The following is a 16,509-nucleotide window of genomic DNA, read 5'->3' on the forward strand; positions in this document are numbered from 1 at the left end:
CACCTAGCCCATCCCCTTCCCTCAGCCACGCATCGACTGGGGGAAAATTAGCGAAAAAATTGGCAATAAATTGCACATTATCCTCTTAACCTCTTCCCAAGAGGGTGTTTCCCGCAGTTTATGCGGTTTTGAAACCTCGGGCTCGATTTTGCCAATGCGGAGGTCTCGGTTTCTCTCGTGCGGGTTACAGATTACACTGGCGGTAATTCCAATACTAAAAATAACCTTTGCACGAGTTTCACGCGATGTGCGAGAAGTCGGGTTAAGTAATATTTTTAAGTGAAAATATTACATTCTCTCCCCCTTGGAAGAATCGAGATGTCCTCATCTCGAGAAGAACTAGGGGTATTGCTGGTTGAGAGTGCTTTCATCCATCCAAGTGGCATCCTCCTCGAGATAATCTTTCCACTGGATGAGGCATTCTCTCAACGTTCTGGATCTTAGTTGTCCCTCCCTAACATCTAAGATCCTGTCAGGCCATAGCTCAAGGACTCCTTGGCTAGGCATTACAACTTGTTGGTCATCAAGTACATGGCTAGGATTAGGTACATAATTCTTCAGTAGGCTGATATGGAATATATTATGAACCTTTAGGTTCTCATGGAGTTGCAATCTATAAGCATTGGGTCCTAGGCACTTGAGGATCTTGTATGGCCCACAATACCTTGGACTTAGCTTCTTGCAATGTCCTAAGGATAGGTAACTCTTCTTTGGCCGTACGTGAATGAAGACCATGTCTCCTTCCTCGAAGGTTCTATCTTGACGCTTCAAATCTGCGTATGCCTTTTGTCTATCATTGGCGGCTTGGATGTACTGTCTAATTGACTTCATTTGGTCATCCATCTCTTCCAGCATCTGCCTTGAAGCTTCAACCCTTAAGGTTGGATCTGAGAAGTTTAGGGGACTTCGACAGTCATGCCCATACAATGCTTGGAAAGGGGTCATCTGAATGCTTTGTTGGTAAGAAGCATTGTAGGCAAATTCAACCAAAGGCAAGTATTGAATCCACCTTTTTGGTTCATGGCAGCAGTGTGCCCTTAGCATGTCCTCGATGACTTGGTTGATTCGCTCCGTTTGACCATCAATTTGGGGATGGTAGGCTGTACTAAAACAAAGCTAAGTCCCAATGGCTTCAAAGATAGCTCTCCAGAAGTGTGATGTGAAGAGGGAATCATGATCACTAATGATTCTTCTGGGCAACCCATGTAGCTTGAATATCTCCTTGATAAACAACCTTGCAATGTCTGAGGCTTTATACTTTGTCTTATCAAGAATAAGGTGTGCAACCTTCGTAAGCATATCGACCGCAACCATAATGGAGTTGTATCCTCCCTGAATTTGGGGTAGGCCAACAACAAAGTCCATACTGATAAATTCTCATTTTATTTGGGGAATGTCAAGTGGTTGCAACTTTCCTGGCATTTTGACATGTTCAGCCTTAAAACGTTGACAAGACAAACACTCGGTGACATATTTGAGAATGTCACCTTTAAGCCTTTCCTAAAAGTAGCTCTTCGTGACTACATTGAGAGTCTTGGCATAGCTGGGATGTCCTAAGAAAGGGGAATCATGAGCTTCCCACAGTATCTTTTGTTGAGTGACTGGCTTGCTGGTATACATAATCTCGTTCTATAGTAGACAAGTCCACTATTGATAGAGAATTCTTAATACCTAGCCTGTAGCTTCGGGTCTTGATCTTTGATTTCTCTCTACTCCTCACGGGACAACATCCGGGGCCCATGATGATGGTTTGGATCTGGGGTCCAGGGGGGGAAAACAAAGAAGTAATGGGGACAGGGGGGATTTTAAAAAAAAGGCTTAGGGGGTTGTGTAAAAAAGAGTTATGAGGGGGGGTGGTGAAAAGGTTAAAAGAGATATAAGGGGGGGTGAAAGGGGGCTTGGGAGGAGGCCTTTAGAAGTTCTAGAAGCTTCTAGAGCTTCAGGTTGCAGTCATGGCAGGGAGGGGAGATGGAATGACAAAGTCAAACGTGGCCCAACGACCGTGACCCAGCCAGCAAGTGGCAGCTCCTTGTACCAGCGGCGGTCTGATCACCAGCGGCGGTGGTGTTATGGCGGACCTCCCTCTCTTCTCACAGCATGTCAACGGCAGTAGTATTAGATTCGTCCCTCCTCCCCTCCTTTTTTTGCAAGTATGGCCCTTCCTCCTTATATAGGGGAGGGGAGGGAATCCTTCCCCCCCTTACCTGTCAGGCTACATGGCGCGGGAGCCAAGCAAGCTCCAGCGAGGAGCTTGTTGGGTCCTCCATGCCCCCTCACACATACCAACTCGATGCGCTGCCGTGGGGCGAATGTAAAAAATTATTTTATATTTTTAATATATTATCCATCCCCCCTCACACATGCCAACTCGATGCGCCGTCGTGGGGCGAATATAAAAAAATCTTTTATATTTTTAATATATTACAGCCGGCAACACAAAGGTGTCGTGCAAATTCGTCCATTTTTTTTCGGAATCTATTTCGAGAAATCCAGATGGACCTCATCGAACTGTTGCTCCAGCTCCTCCAAGTACCACTTTGAACCACTGCACATCGAATAGTATCATGGAGAAGCTACTGTAATCCACCGTAATAATACTTTGCAAGTTCCCAAAATACTCCATCTCATCCACAACCGTGTTTAGATCCGTTGCTCGTCGCCGGATCTCTTGCTTGAACCTTGCCATGATACCACAGTCCATTGTGGAGCACATTTTGTCAATAAGCTCCACGCAAAAATACCGTCACATGACCATGCTGCACTATATATTTTGTACTGCACATTGAAACACTCAAATTAGATGTCGCATATAAAATTTAGATATGACAGATTCTAAACCCCTCATCACCTTTCAACTACATCCCCTTGAGAACTCCCACTCCTCCATTGAGACCTCTGTCCCTTCGCGAGACGCTACGATCAAAGCTCCATGCAACCATTGCATTGACATAAATCGCAGCATCTCCTCTATGCCTTCAGGATATCGAATCGGTCAATGATGCATACTATGTCGGAATTCAGCTCGCGCTTCCTCTCAATCTTGCCTAGCGATCTGGTACTTGGCGAGCCACGTCTCCATAGAGGCATGGTGCAACATACAAAAGCGATTCACCTTCTCTTTGATTGAGGCATCCATTCTTTTTTCTATCCCATTTCCAACCACCACATCTCTAGTCAGTCTATCATTGTCCTTCAGCGACGATAGCATTTCATTGTCTGGTTTCACCCTTAGTAGCCATTGTGAAATATGCACTAGTGCCTCAGACACCAACCAACCTTCGGCCATGCTACCTTCTGGCCGAGCTCGTTGTCACACAAAGCCTTTCAGGGTTTTCATGAAGCGCTCCAAGAAGAACATCCATCGCGTATGGACAAGTCCAACAATCTCCACTTCATCCACAAAATGCACAAGAAGGTGGATTTGTATTGTGAGCATGCTGGTGGGCAGGTATTTCTCAAAGAGACAGACCGTCTCCACTGCTCCCCGCCTCGCGGATTCAATAGAGGACATCTTAATCTCCTTCTCTGAGACCCATTTCACCAAAGTTGACAACTTGTAAATGGCCGCGTATATTTCTGGAGTAAGACATCCTTCGATCGCGATCGATAGTACAAACTGCCACAAATGAGAAAACATTATGAATAATGGCTACATTCCAAATAGCAAAATGCCCATGCTAATTACAATCCATTCGTAGTACAACCTGACATATCTTATGCCAGTCATGGGATTTTAGCCCTGATAATTGGTCGTCTTTAGAAAATGCAGACTTGAGAGAATGCATCATACACGTCGGAGTGCGGATACTTGATTACTTGCTTCACAATGCACTCTTGTTTAGTGGACAAAACCCAAGGAGTGCGAGGAAACTGCACGCGAACATCAGCACTCGACTGCGGCCAAAGCACCTCCATTTTACCTACCTCCTTCAAATCCATTCGTACCCCTATAGTGTCTCTCTTTCCTGTGATGTGGTCCCATAAAAAACTGCCCACATTCTTGAAAATATGCATGGGATCCAACAAGTGGTTGACCTATAAGTGGGACCAATATGGCAACTCGTAGAAAACTGAGAATTGCCGCATTCCATTTGGATGTGATTCCGCGTGGACCATTTTCAGCTCGTACTAGCTTGCGGCATTCATACATGTTGGAGGTCATCCAAGGAAACCTTCCCTGAGTTCATGATTCTCCGGCAAGAAAGCAACGTGTCCTTGATATACCATCTTCTTCATGGTCCGTGACCTTTGGGAGTCTAACTGTGGCCCGCACAATGGACATGCATGATAACCTGAGGTAACCAAACCTATTCCAACACCATGACCTAGTCAATACTTGCTTGAACAAGATAAAATATAGATATTACTAGCGAGAACGGAGGCCTACTCACCTAAGCACTCTCCGAATCCCGAAAAGTCATGCATCGTCCACATGAGAATGGCTCGAATATTGGTTGACCACGGACCATTGCACCTACTCATATCTTGCATAGTGACCTCCTCCTCCCACAGTATCTTAAGCTCATCGACTAATGGACGAAGATACACGTCCATATTTTTGACTTTGTAGTGACCGGGACGAGCAAGCTAAGGATGAGATGTACTTTCTTCGTAGAAAGCCATGGAGGGATATTGTAGTTGACAAGGACTATAGGCCACACACTGTAAGAAGTTGAGCGCAAACCGAATGGGTTCAAGCCATCCATTGCAAGACCGAGCCGAAGTTTCCTTGGCTCTCGAGAAAAGCCTGGAAAGGTAGAGTCAATGTGGCTCCATGCATGCAAATCCGCTGATATTCGTGGAACTCCATCTGTGGACCTATTCTGCGCATGCCACGTTGTCAAGCTCGCCCTGCCGGACGTATGAAACATGTGGTTTATGCGGGGGATAAGCGAAAAGTGTCTGAGAACTTTTTGAGGGATGGTTTGCCCTTGCAAGTCCTGTTGATACCTATGAGCACCACACTTTGGACATGTCTCCATAGTCTCGTATTCTCCTCGAAACAGTATGCAATCATTGATACATGCATGGATGTTATTGTAGTCCATGCCATGCTTTCGTAAAACATGTCGTGCATCATCACAAGACTCAGTCATGGTATTTGTAGGTGGTAATATATGATATTTCAATAACCTGAAAAAAATCATAAAACACCTTGAAAAAGCACAAATGTTTGTAATAATAGTGCCGCAAAAAATAATCAATGAAGCGTATGTACAAGGTGCCTGAACAACTCGGTCACACTTGTATCGCTCCACCCGTATTTTGCTTGCACACTTAAGAGTGCAAGTAGTGTCTTCAGCTGAGATACTCGGCACCCATCATATAATGATATGTATGCTTCCTCTCTAAGTGGATCAGAAGTCTCAACATCCATGGGAATCAATGCATCGATCATTGGCTCCATCTCAGGCTCCAAGATTATAGGTAGGTCTGGAAGGTTGCCTATCGCCTCTATCATTGATGGTATCGATTGGCCTTGTGAATGGTGGATTGGCTCCTACACTCCATCCATCGCACGTCCACGTACTCTTCTAATTGGCCGCAAAGGGTACACTCTCCCTTGGGACAAGACATCACCTCCCTGGATAGAAAATTTGCCAGTGAGACCAATCTTAGGCAATCTGGTATTCAATTAGCTTGCGAGTACAATGCTTGATTGATATTAACTTCAAATTACCGTTTGCTGAAAATTTGTAATCGCCTGATCAATGATCTCAGATTGAAACTCGCCAAATCATCGTACGTGTTCTATAGACAATCGACGTTTTCATCTAATTGCCAGGTTGCATTGAGAGCAAGGACATGGGACACGCTGATTAAGATATGCCTTGCGATCTTGAACAATAGGACCTTCTTCATTTTCCATTTTGTCTATGTTACAACAAACAATTTGTTTTTGTTATCATTCTTTTCTTTTCTTAGATTGTTATCCTCTCCTTCCATCTCTCTCTTTTTCTATGACCTAGCATATAGTATCATAGAACACTAGTATTTAGTACCTAGTACTCAGTACCTAGCGCATAATATTTCGTTTTCTCTCTTCCTCTCCCTCCCTCGCCCTCACTCTCTCTTTCTCTCTTTTCCTATTAGGTTTAATGATATTTCTCTTTTTCTCTCTCCTCTCTCTCTCTCGTTTCCTTTTCTCTCTCCTCTCTCTCTCATTCCTTTTTCTCTCTCCTCTCTCTCTCTCATTTCCTTTTTCTCTCTCCTCTCCCTCTCTCATTTCCTCTCCCTCCCTCGCCCTCACCCTCTCTTTCTCTCTTTCCCTATTAGGTTTAATGGTTTTTCTCTCTTTTTCTCTCTCCTCTCTCTCTCATTTTTTCTCTCTCCTCTCCCTTTCTCATTTCATTTTCTCTCTATCTCTCCCTCTCTCATTTCCTCTCCCTCCCTCGCCCTCACCCTCTCTTTCTCTCTTTCCCTATTAGGTTTAATGATATATCTCTTTTTCTCTCTCCTCTCTCTCTCTCATTCCTCTCCCTCCCTTGCCCTCTCTCATTCCTTTTTCTCTCTCCTCTCCCTCTCTCATTTCCTCTCCCTCCCTCGCCCTCACCCTCTCTTTCTCTCTTTCCCTATTAGGTTTAATGGTTTTTCTCTCTCCTCTCTCTCTCTCTCATTTTTTCTCTCTCCTCTCCCTCTCTCATTTCATTTTCTCTTTTCCTCTCTCTCCCTCGCCCTCACCCTCTCTTTCTATCTCTCTTTCCCTATTAGGTTTAATGATTTTTCTCTATTTTTCTCTCTCCTCTCTCTCTCTCTCTCTTTCTCTCTCCTCTCCCTCTCTCATTTACCTTTCTCTCTTTCTCCCCCTCTCTCATTTCCTATCCCTTCCTCACCCTGACCCTCTCTTTTTCTCTTTCTCTATTATTTTTAATAAATTTTTCTCTTTTTCTCTCTCCTCTCCCTCTCTCATTTTTTTCTCTCTCCTCTCCCTATCTCATTTTCATTTCTTTCTTTCTCTCCCTCTCTCATTTCCTCTCCCTCCCTCACCCTGATTCTCTATTTTTCCATTAGATTTAATGATCTTTCTCTCTTTTTCTCTCTCCTCTCTCTCTCTTTTCTTTTTCTCTCTCCTCTCCCTCTCTCATTTCATTTTCTTTCTTCCTCTCCCTCTCTCATTTCCTCTCCCTCCCTCACCCTCACCCTCACCCTCACCCACACCCTCTCTTTCTCTATTTGCCTATTATGTTTAACATCTTATCTCTTTTTCTCTCTCCTCTCATTCTCTCTTTTTTTCTCTCTCGTCTCCCTCTCTCATTTCCTTTTGCTCTCTTCCTCTCATTCTCTCATTTCTTCTCCCTCCCTCTCCCTCTCTCATTTCCCTATTATGTTTTCGTCTCTCCCCCCTCTCCCTCTCCCTCTCTCATTCCCTCTCCCTCTCCCTCTCCCTCTCTCATTTTCTCTCTCTTCCTCCCCCTCCCTCTCTCATTTCCTCTCCCTCTCCCTCTCCCTCATTTCTTCTCCCTCTCTCATTACATACAAATTATACAAAAATAAATAAAAAAGAAAGAATACACTCTCCCTCTCTCATTACCTCTCTCTCTTCCTCTCTTTCTCTCTCTCATTTCCTCCCTCTCCCTCTCCCTCTCCCATTTCCTCCCTCTCCCTCTCTTTAATTTCACTCTCTTTCTCCCTCTCCCTCTCCCTCATTTCTTCTCCCTCTCTCATTCTATACAAATTATACAAAAATTAAATAAATAAGAGAGAATATACTCTCCCTCTCTCTCGTTCTCTCATTTCATTCCCCTCCCTCTTCCATTTCCTCCCTCTCCCTCTCCCTCCCTCTCCCTCTCCCTCTCTTTCTCTCTCATTTCCTCTCCCTCTCTCAATATATATACACAAATTATAAAAGCAAAAGGGAGAGGGAGAGAGAGAATGCACTCTCCCTCCCTCTCCCTCTCCCTCTCCCTCTCTTTCTCTTTCTCTTTCTCTCCCTCTCTCATTTCCTACCCCCTCTCTCTCCCTCTCTTTCTCTTTCTCTTTCTCTCCCTCTCTCTTTCTCTCTCCCTCCCTCTCCCTCTCTTCTCTCATTTCATCCCCCTCCCTCTTTCATTTCTTCCATTTCCTCCCTCTCCCTCTCCCTTCCTCCCTCTCCCTCTCCCTCTCTTTCTCTCTCATTTCCTCTCCCTCTCTCAATATATATACACAAATTATAAAAGCTAAAGGGAGAGGGAGAGAGAGAATGCACTGTCCCTCCGTCTCCCTCTCTCATTTCCTCCCCATCCCTCTCCCTCTCTTTCTCTTTCTCTCTCCCTTCCTCTCCCTCTCGTTCTCTCATTTCATCCCCCTCCCTCTTCCATTTCTTCCATTTCCTCCCTCTCCCTCTCCCTCCCTCCCTCTCCCTCTCCCTCTCTTTCTCTCTCATTTCCTCCCCTTCTCTCAATATATATACACAAATTATAAAAGCAAATGGGAGAGGGAGAGAGAGAATTCACTGTCCCTCCCTCTCCCTCTCTCATTTCCTCCCCATCCCTCTCCCTCTCCGTCTCCATCTCCCTCTCTTTCTCTTTCTCTCCCTCTCTCATTTCCTTCCCCCTCCCTCTCCCTCTCTTTCTATCCCTCTCTCTTTCTCTTTCTCTCGCTCCCTCTCCCTCTCCCTCTCTTTCTCTCTCATTTCCTCTCCTAAACAAGCAAAAGGATAGAATTAAACCCTAAACAAGTAAAAGAAGGAGAGAATGGACTCACCGATGAGATATGGCGAGGGTTTGGTGGCTCCTCTTTGCGATGAAGGCTCCTCCTCTCTTTCACGAACAACAGCGGCGACGGCGGCAAGCCTTCTTCCTCTCCCTCTCTCACCCTATGCAAGACGCTCGCTCTCTCTTTCGCTCTCCCTCTCGAAACGTTCGACGAAAATGCGCGAAATGAACCCGTGATCGGGTTTTGGCCTGTTTTTTTTCCTTGTGGGGTGTCACTATATGCGTCGCAAATAGCAATACCGGTACCTGCATTGCTACCCGCCGTCGCTATATGTTTAAATCCTTGTAGTGTAAGAAGTCATCTCCAACTTTGGAGAGGTATCAAGTGTATGCAAACTTTCAGCTATGATGGCAGACTCCATCATGCGAGATACGGTTTCATGTAGATATACCTTCATGGTTTTGTGTAAATGAGGGAGTAGGCCAGCTTCAAACTTCATTTTCTTCTCTTCATCACTGATCTTCATGAAAGGAGTAACCTTGAGAAGAGTAGAAAATAACTTGTACACATAACTAGTGACCTTTTCATGCTCTTTCTAGCCTAGTCAATCCCACTCCTTCTTGAAATCATTCTCAAAATCAGGAGGCAAGAACTGAGCATAAAACATCTTCTTGAACTTTTCCCAAGTCGTGGGTTTCCTTTCCTTCAAAATGAGTCAACCACCAATTGCTAGCGGTGTCTTTCAAGTGCATGCCTACATGCCTTAGCTTGGACTTTTTTGAGAAATTACCATTAAAAAAAACAACTTCAAATTGCCTGACAAAGGCTAACACCTTAGCAGGATCTTTCTTACCAGAGTAAGCTGACTCAAACTTTATGTCCTTATCCCCAAACTTGAAAGTCTTAGTCTTTTTAATCTTGCTCCTCTTATGGTCCCTCTTTATCCGTTTGCGGATTGTACGAGACTTATAACTAAGAGAGTAGGAACTAGAAGTTGATGAGGAGGAGGAGAAACTCGAGTAATCAGGGGAGTAGCTGGTTGCTGAGGGAGATGACTCCATCCTTATCCACCTCACTCGATGTGAGGTCTTTTTACTCTTCTTGACCTAAGAGTCCTTCTTCCTTCGAGGAAGCTTCTCAACAATTTGATGCTTTGCACCTTTACCATCAATTTGTGCAATGGTGTTTCCTCTAGTATCATTATCTTTTGGAGAATTGGGTCCTTCACAAGTAGCTTCTTTCCTTGCCTTTAAGTTATCAATCAATTAATGTACTTCGGGAATCTCCAACAAGCTACGATACTGTATCGATTGAGCCTGTAATTGCTCACTTATAGGTACTTTATCAATTGCCATCTTTACCTTCTTCTTGCAAGGATCACCTTTACTTTGAGAAAAGCAAAGAGACCTGCTTTGATACCACTATTAAAGGCTGGAGATACATGCTCGACTTTCTTATATACTTAGAATATATATAGAGAATATTATGATGGCACAGAGGGAGTATAGATGAGAGAAAAGAAAGATGCAGAGAGAGAGAGAGAGGTAGAGAAATTGGCAATACACTAGGGACTTGAAGATGAGCTAGTCCGCCCCCCTTGTGGAGTTATATTATTGACAAGGAGCAAGCTCCTCCATTACAAATAAGCCAGTTTTTACTTGTAGATCTTGGAAATAAGATCAGGGTTTCTTGAACGGTGTACAATTGGCTAACACTTGCACAACTTGGAAGTTGGCACCTTTTGATCCTTCTTGAGTCCCCTTCTCTCCTACACAATATGTGTAGGGCTCTCCTCTTGGTGCTTGATTTGAGCAGAGCTTCTCTAGCACTTGCACCTTCTCTTCTCCTCTTGGAACTTGATTTTAGCAAAGCTTACGCAGCACTTGATTTCAACAAAGCTTCCGCAACACTTGCACCTTCTCTTCTCCTCTTGGATGCATCCAAAGTGACGCTTCCTTTTTCCTCTCTCACACCCAAGGAGAGACTCCTCTTTTATAGGCTTTGAAGAGCTTCTATTCTTGGAGAGAGACTTCAGTTGATCTTCATGCAAGATGTGGTTGTTTTAGGATGTACTTTAGAGCACTAATTTTGAGATATCTATGTGTTGTTCAAATGAAAAAACATCCAACACAAAAGTCTTAGATCCTGTTGTTTTCGATAACCAATGAGGCCCATTTTTAAAGATCGTCTTTCTATCACGATATATTTTTAAAATGGATTCACCATATCTTTTTTAAAAAGAATAGCTTCTCAAATTGTACTCTTAACTTGTGGTCTATGCAACCACCTGATCGAGAGTTCATTAAATTGCCTTGGGCCTCAAGGTTAAGATTGACTTCCACACAAAAGTTTGTGTCTTTTTAAACCTTAGAAAGAGAAAATCACTTCTCTCCACACTTCTAGAGGATCACGTCTCTTATTATTCTTAGTGAGAGAATTACCCCTCTTCTCTTTCTTAATGAAAGAAAATACCTTAAATTTTGACTTGCAAGGGAGAGGATGACCCCAAATGAATGTAATGCTCATTACACACAAGTAAACATTCCCAGGCATCCCAGGATGCACACATCAATATATATACACAATGCTAATGCACTTCCTCTTCCTAGAACTTAATCCATCTTCGTTTATATGTAACTCCTTGGTTCTTATGAACACCCTTACACTTGGCACACACTTCTTTCCCCCTTCATAACTTGTATTGCATGTATCAGATATCCCCGTCACAGTGCTCTGATCACCCCATTAAGTGATGCACTAGGAATATTAGTCTCTAAATGGTCTCATGGCCATGCTAGATCATCATCAATATTTAAAGAAAAGTGAGTCATTAATTAATTGATATGAATTTATTAAATAGAGAATGCGTAATAAGCAATCAATTTAGTGACACAAGTGTTGCGGAAGCTCTATTGGAATCAAGTTCCAAGAGGAGAAGAGAAGGTACAAGTGGTGCGGAAGCTCTACTGAAATCAAGCGCTAAGAGGAGAGTCCTACGCATATTGTGTAGGAGAAAAGGAGACTTAAGAAGGATCAAAAGGTGTCAAATTTCAAGTTGTGCAAGTGTTAGCTGGTTGTATATTGTGCAAGGAACCGTGATCTTGTTTCCAAGATCCATAAGTAAGAACTGGTTTATGTGTAATGGAGGAGCTTGCTCCTTGTTAATAATATAACTCCACAAGGGGGGGGGACTGGCCCATCTTCCATTTCCTAGTGTGTTGTCAATCTCTCTCTCTCTCTCTCTCTCTCTCTCTACATCACTACAAGGAAACAAAGCAATAGCGATGCCGATTAGCGATGCAGAATAGCGGTGTCTCTCTCTCCTTCTCTCTCTCTACATCACTACAAGGAAACAAAGCAATAGCGATGCCAATTAGCGACACAGAATAGCGGCGTAGCTATTTGCGTCACAAATGTGATGCTAATAGCGATGTAAATAGTGATGTCACTAATAGCGACGCAAATAGTGATGCAAATAGCGACGTAAATAGCGACGCCCCACAGGAAAAAAAAAGCGGGACGAAGTTCGTCGAGCGGGTTTCATTTCGGGCATTCATGAAACTTGTCGAGAGGGAGAGCAAGAGAGAGAGCGAGCGTTTTGCATAGAGGGTGAGAGAGGGAGAGGAAGAAGGCTTGTCACCGCCGCCGCTGCCGAACTTTGTAGCTATGGAGGCTTACTGTTATCTGTTGAAAAAATGACTTGAAGAAGGAGATGTACAAGTGGTCCTCCGCCTCCTCAAGCTGGTCCTTCGCAATCATAGGATGCAGATAGAGGTTCTTGACTGCCAGGAATTCACCCGTATCGATCGTTTGTGATGAAACTGACTGTAGAGCTCGATCGTTCCAGGAGCTCCACCTTCACACAAGATGGTAAGTGATTGGAAGCTCTCGATCTTAGCTTCGCTCTGATACCACTGGTGCATAGATCAGATGCCGTAAGCGCATGAGTGAGCATCAAAAGGTCCCCAAGAACAAAAGAACTCTACTTTTTGCACACAAATCAATGTAGGAAGCTTGCACGACATGAACAAGAGACCAATTGGGTGCAATCTTCCCCCATGCCTTGTGTGAGCACTCCACAAAGCATGTATTTTTATATATTAATCATCTTCAAGCTCAAATAATAGCCCAAATTACAAAATAGCACGCTTTAGCTTTTGAGTTTGCTTTTGTGCCAAATAGAAATAAAGCTAATGGGTGGACGCCCAAGAAGTCAAGGGTACCCAAATACAATGTCCAAATACAAATATCTAAATCGTGCACCCATGCACATACAAAAATAATAAGTAAATATTAAACGCCTTGATAAATAGGCGCGACAAAATATAGGCGCCATGCCTAAGGTATGCGCCCATCAAAATATTGACAATAACTCGAATACACGCTATCCTCCAATGCTTTCCACTGCCAGTGCTGCTATCTCTACACATCAACTGAAGCCTTCACAATCGTTAGTAAAATAATACAATTAAAATGACAAAAGTGAATACCTAGCAGTCGTAAATTACATAAATTCATTAATTGGTTAGAAATCAATCCTAACCTTAATTTATCACGACCAATGTAAATAATGTAACCATCTCCAATCTAAAATCAAAGAAGTCTTCTCTCTTGAGTCTTCAAAGACTGACATTTCCCACATGTACCTAGTTTGTTCATGCAATGTGCCCCAAGAGAATATGATCAAAATAGTTCTTCATGCTCATCCACTCATCATTCACTACAACAAAAAGGTTCCATAGACACGCTTGTAGACGCAATATTTGAATTGTGAAAAAAAATATCGGGCGCGTTTATTACCACGTCTATTTCTGCGTCTACCATATCACGTCTAAAAGCGCGCTTATAGTCAGAGTTACACGCCCACGTAGACGTGCATATAGACGTGCGTATTGACGTGCTACTTAAATATATAATCATATTTATTAAAAGTGGATATATTCATATTGTGTGTCTATACACGCGTGTATCTACGCGTTTACTCTGCAAGTTTTTGACGAGAATAGACACGCATTTATCCTGCAATTTAGACGGACTGATAGACATGCAAAACAGAAGTATGAAAAAAAAACCAGAGAGCATGTGGCTAATCTATTCTCTCCCTATAATCCCTAAGACTATGCTCCATCTACAACTCATCTCTATCTATTGAAAACTCACCCTCATAGCTCTCAAGCTCCAAAGTATTATCTATAGATCCCTCCTAATCAGATAAGTCAGTAATCTCTTCACTAGAATTATCCCTGATCAATGGATACGAGTCACACTCCTAGATTCTTCAATCAAATCATAGTCAGACAAATAGGTATTTTTCTACTCAACCACCCTAGGGATTTTTTCCTCACAAAGTTTGATTGATTCCTCACAAGTCAACTCATCTCTCCTAACTATAGAATATAGTCAACCTCTCTTAGGATAGGCATAACTAACTCCTCCTCAAAAACTTTTCTTTTAACTCACATTGAACTCAATCTCTCCTATGGTTCTTCAAACCCTAAGGCTAATCCTAGCTCTTTTATTTGTTTGGCCTTTCTCTCTTGTTATTTAGCTATCTTCACTACCTCCTCAAAGGTATTAGGGTTCTTAACCTCTATTTTCACTCTCCAATCTTTTGATTTTAGCCCATTTACAGAACATAATATCTCCAACAAACTTGCTGTTATTCACCTTTTGGCAATGTCAAACTCCATCATCCCCACAACCTTTCAAACTCCCTAGCAAAATCCTCAAGACGATACTTCTCTTTTTGCATACAAGTTTCCAATTTTGCCCAAACCTCACTCTTGCTTTCTCATTTTTTAAACCTAGATAGAAAAGCAGTTCTCATAGTCTCATAGTCCAACCTCTGTGAAGGTCTTTTCAAATTCATTCTGCTCTCAAAGTCAACCAACCAAATTTATGCTTCTTCCTACAATTGATACCTAAATATCTAGATTTTATCCTAAGGGTCCATCAGTCTTTGAATCAAACAACATAGCTCAATTTTATCTAAAAATCTTTGGGGATCCTAAGTACGATTACCATGCAGCTTAGATAAATTCTTAGCCATCTCAAACAATCAACAATTAAAATAAATCAAAACTAAGTCACACTCAAATCAAATTTCAACCAGCACAATAAGCCTCCATACACTTGTGGGTGACCCTCCTCTCTCCTCACATAAGGAACAAGATTTGCAATCAAGGGAAGGGATCCTTGTCTCTCTTTTTCTTCCAAAGAGTATTATCCGAAATAAGAATGATATGAGCCCTTGGTCTTCTCATCTCAAGGATTGAGGGAATTGAGCTTTTGAAGCATCTTTGAGAATGTGTTGTACCCAAGAAAAATCCTAAACACAACAAGTGTAGTCCACTTATCATTCAAGAATGATGCCACCCAATTGCATGGCTGTCTAGAAAAAAAAAATGCAAATGTGATGGCTGATTGATACCATGGCAAATGATCAATTTGTTCAAGTGTGTTTTTAAAACTTAAACTTTCAAATTTTCACGACAATTACAGTGACAATTACACAATTATAGTGACACAACAATTTAAAAGCACTATATTTTAACAAAAGACACTACTTGAACTACAAATTCAAGCATGGTACTTGCAATTCCATTGGCATACTATGTTGCTAAAGAAAGGATCTCCTACCAATACATAGGCTTGCAATTGTGAAAAAAGAAGATAATCACATATACACACCATTGCAATAGACAAAACATGTTTGATTACCGTAGTGCACTGGTCTCCCAACTAAGAAAATACAAAAATGTTCCTCACTTTGTTCTCTTGGATAAGAGTACAAGGCTATATAGCACTTGGCATTGTAAAACTTTCCATACTTGCTCGAAGGTGTAGCCTCTTTTGGGTTTTACTTTATATGTCTGACTTGAGCAACACTCCATTAGTTTGATTGTTGATCGATGTAGTCATGGCTTGCCATAGAAAAATATTAGCTACTAATATACACACAAAACAGCCTACTATGACATTGGATGTCATGCCATGGATCCCCATTTACACATTGCCTTTGTGCATACTCTCTAATAGAAAGCCAATCCACCACCTAAAGACACTCAGCAAGTTGCCACAAATACCAAACATGAATAATGCTCATGCATTTGGTCAACCAAATAACATAAAATAAGACAATATAATAAGGAAACCTATAAAGCTAACTTGATCCAAGAATGATTTTAAGGAAAGAAATGAGGCTCGTTATAGACTAAGATGCCATACTATTTTATGTCAATATTTATGTTACAAAAATATATATGCAAACCCTCTTCAATAGGGTGTTGCAGTGTATAGACTATTATCTTAGTTCTCCATGCAGCCTTCTTCTTGCTTCTAGTAGCTAAAATTACAAATTCTCAAATTTTTGAGCATCAATTTAAGTGGGCACTAGTCATATGTATTCAAATCTTCTAGCTAACAAACATGTGTGCTTGTCTTCAGTGTTATAAGATCCGAGATACATGCTCGACTTTCTTATATACTTAGAATATATATGGAAAATATTATGCTGGCACAAAGGGAGAATAGATGAGAGAAAAGAAAGATGTAGAGAGGTAGAGAAATTGGCAACATACTAGGGACTAGAATATGGGCCAGTCCCCTCCCCTTGTGGAGTTATATTATTGACAAGGAGGAATCTCCTCCGCTACACATAAGCCAATTCTTACTTGTAGATCTTGGAAACAAGTTCACGGTTCCTTGCACGGTATACAACTGGCTAACACTTGCATAACTTGGAAGTTGGCACCTTTTGATCCTTCTTGAGTCTCCTTCTCTCCTAGACAATATGTGTAGGGCTCTTCTCTTGGCGCTTAATTTCAGCAGAGCTTCCTCAGCACTTGCACCTTCTCTTCTCCTCTTGGAACTTGA

The sequence above is a fragment of the Lygodium microphyllum genome, chromosome 10 (assembly GCF_053477565.2).
Source record: "Lygodium microphyllum isolate KBCC chromosome 10, Lygodium_microphyllum_v1.1.10, whole genome shotgun sequence".
Taxonomy (NCBI): Eukaryota; Viridiplantae; Streptophyta; class Polypodiopsida; order Schizaeales; family Lygodiaceae; genus Lygodium; species Lygodium microphyllum.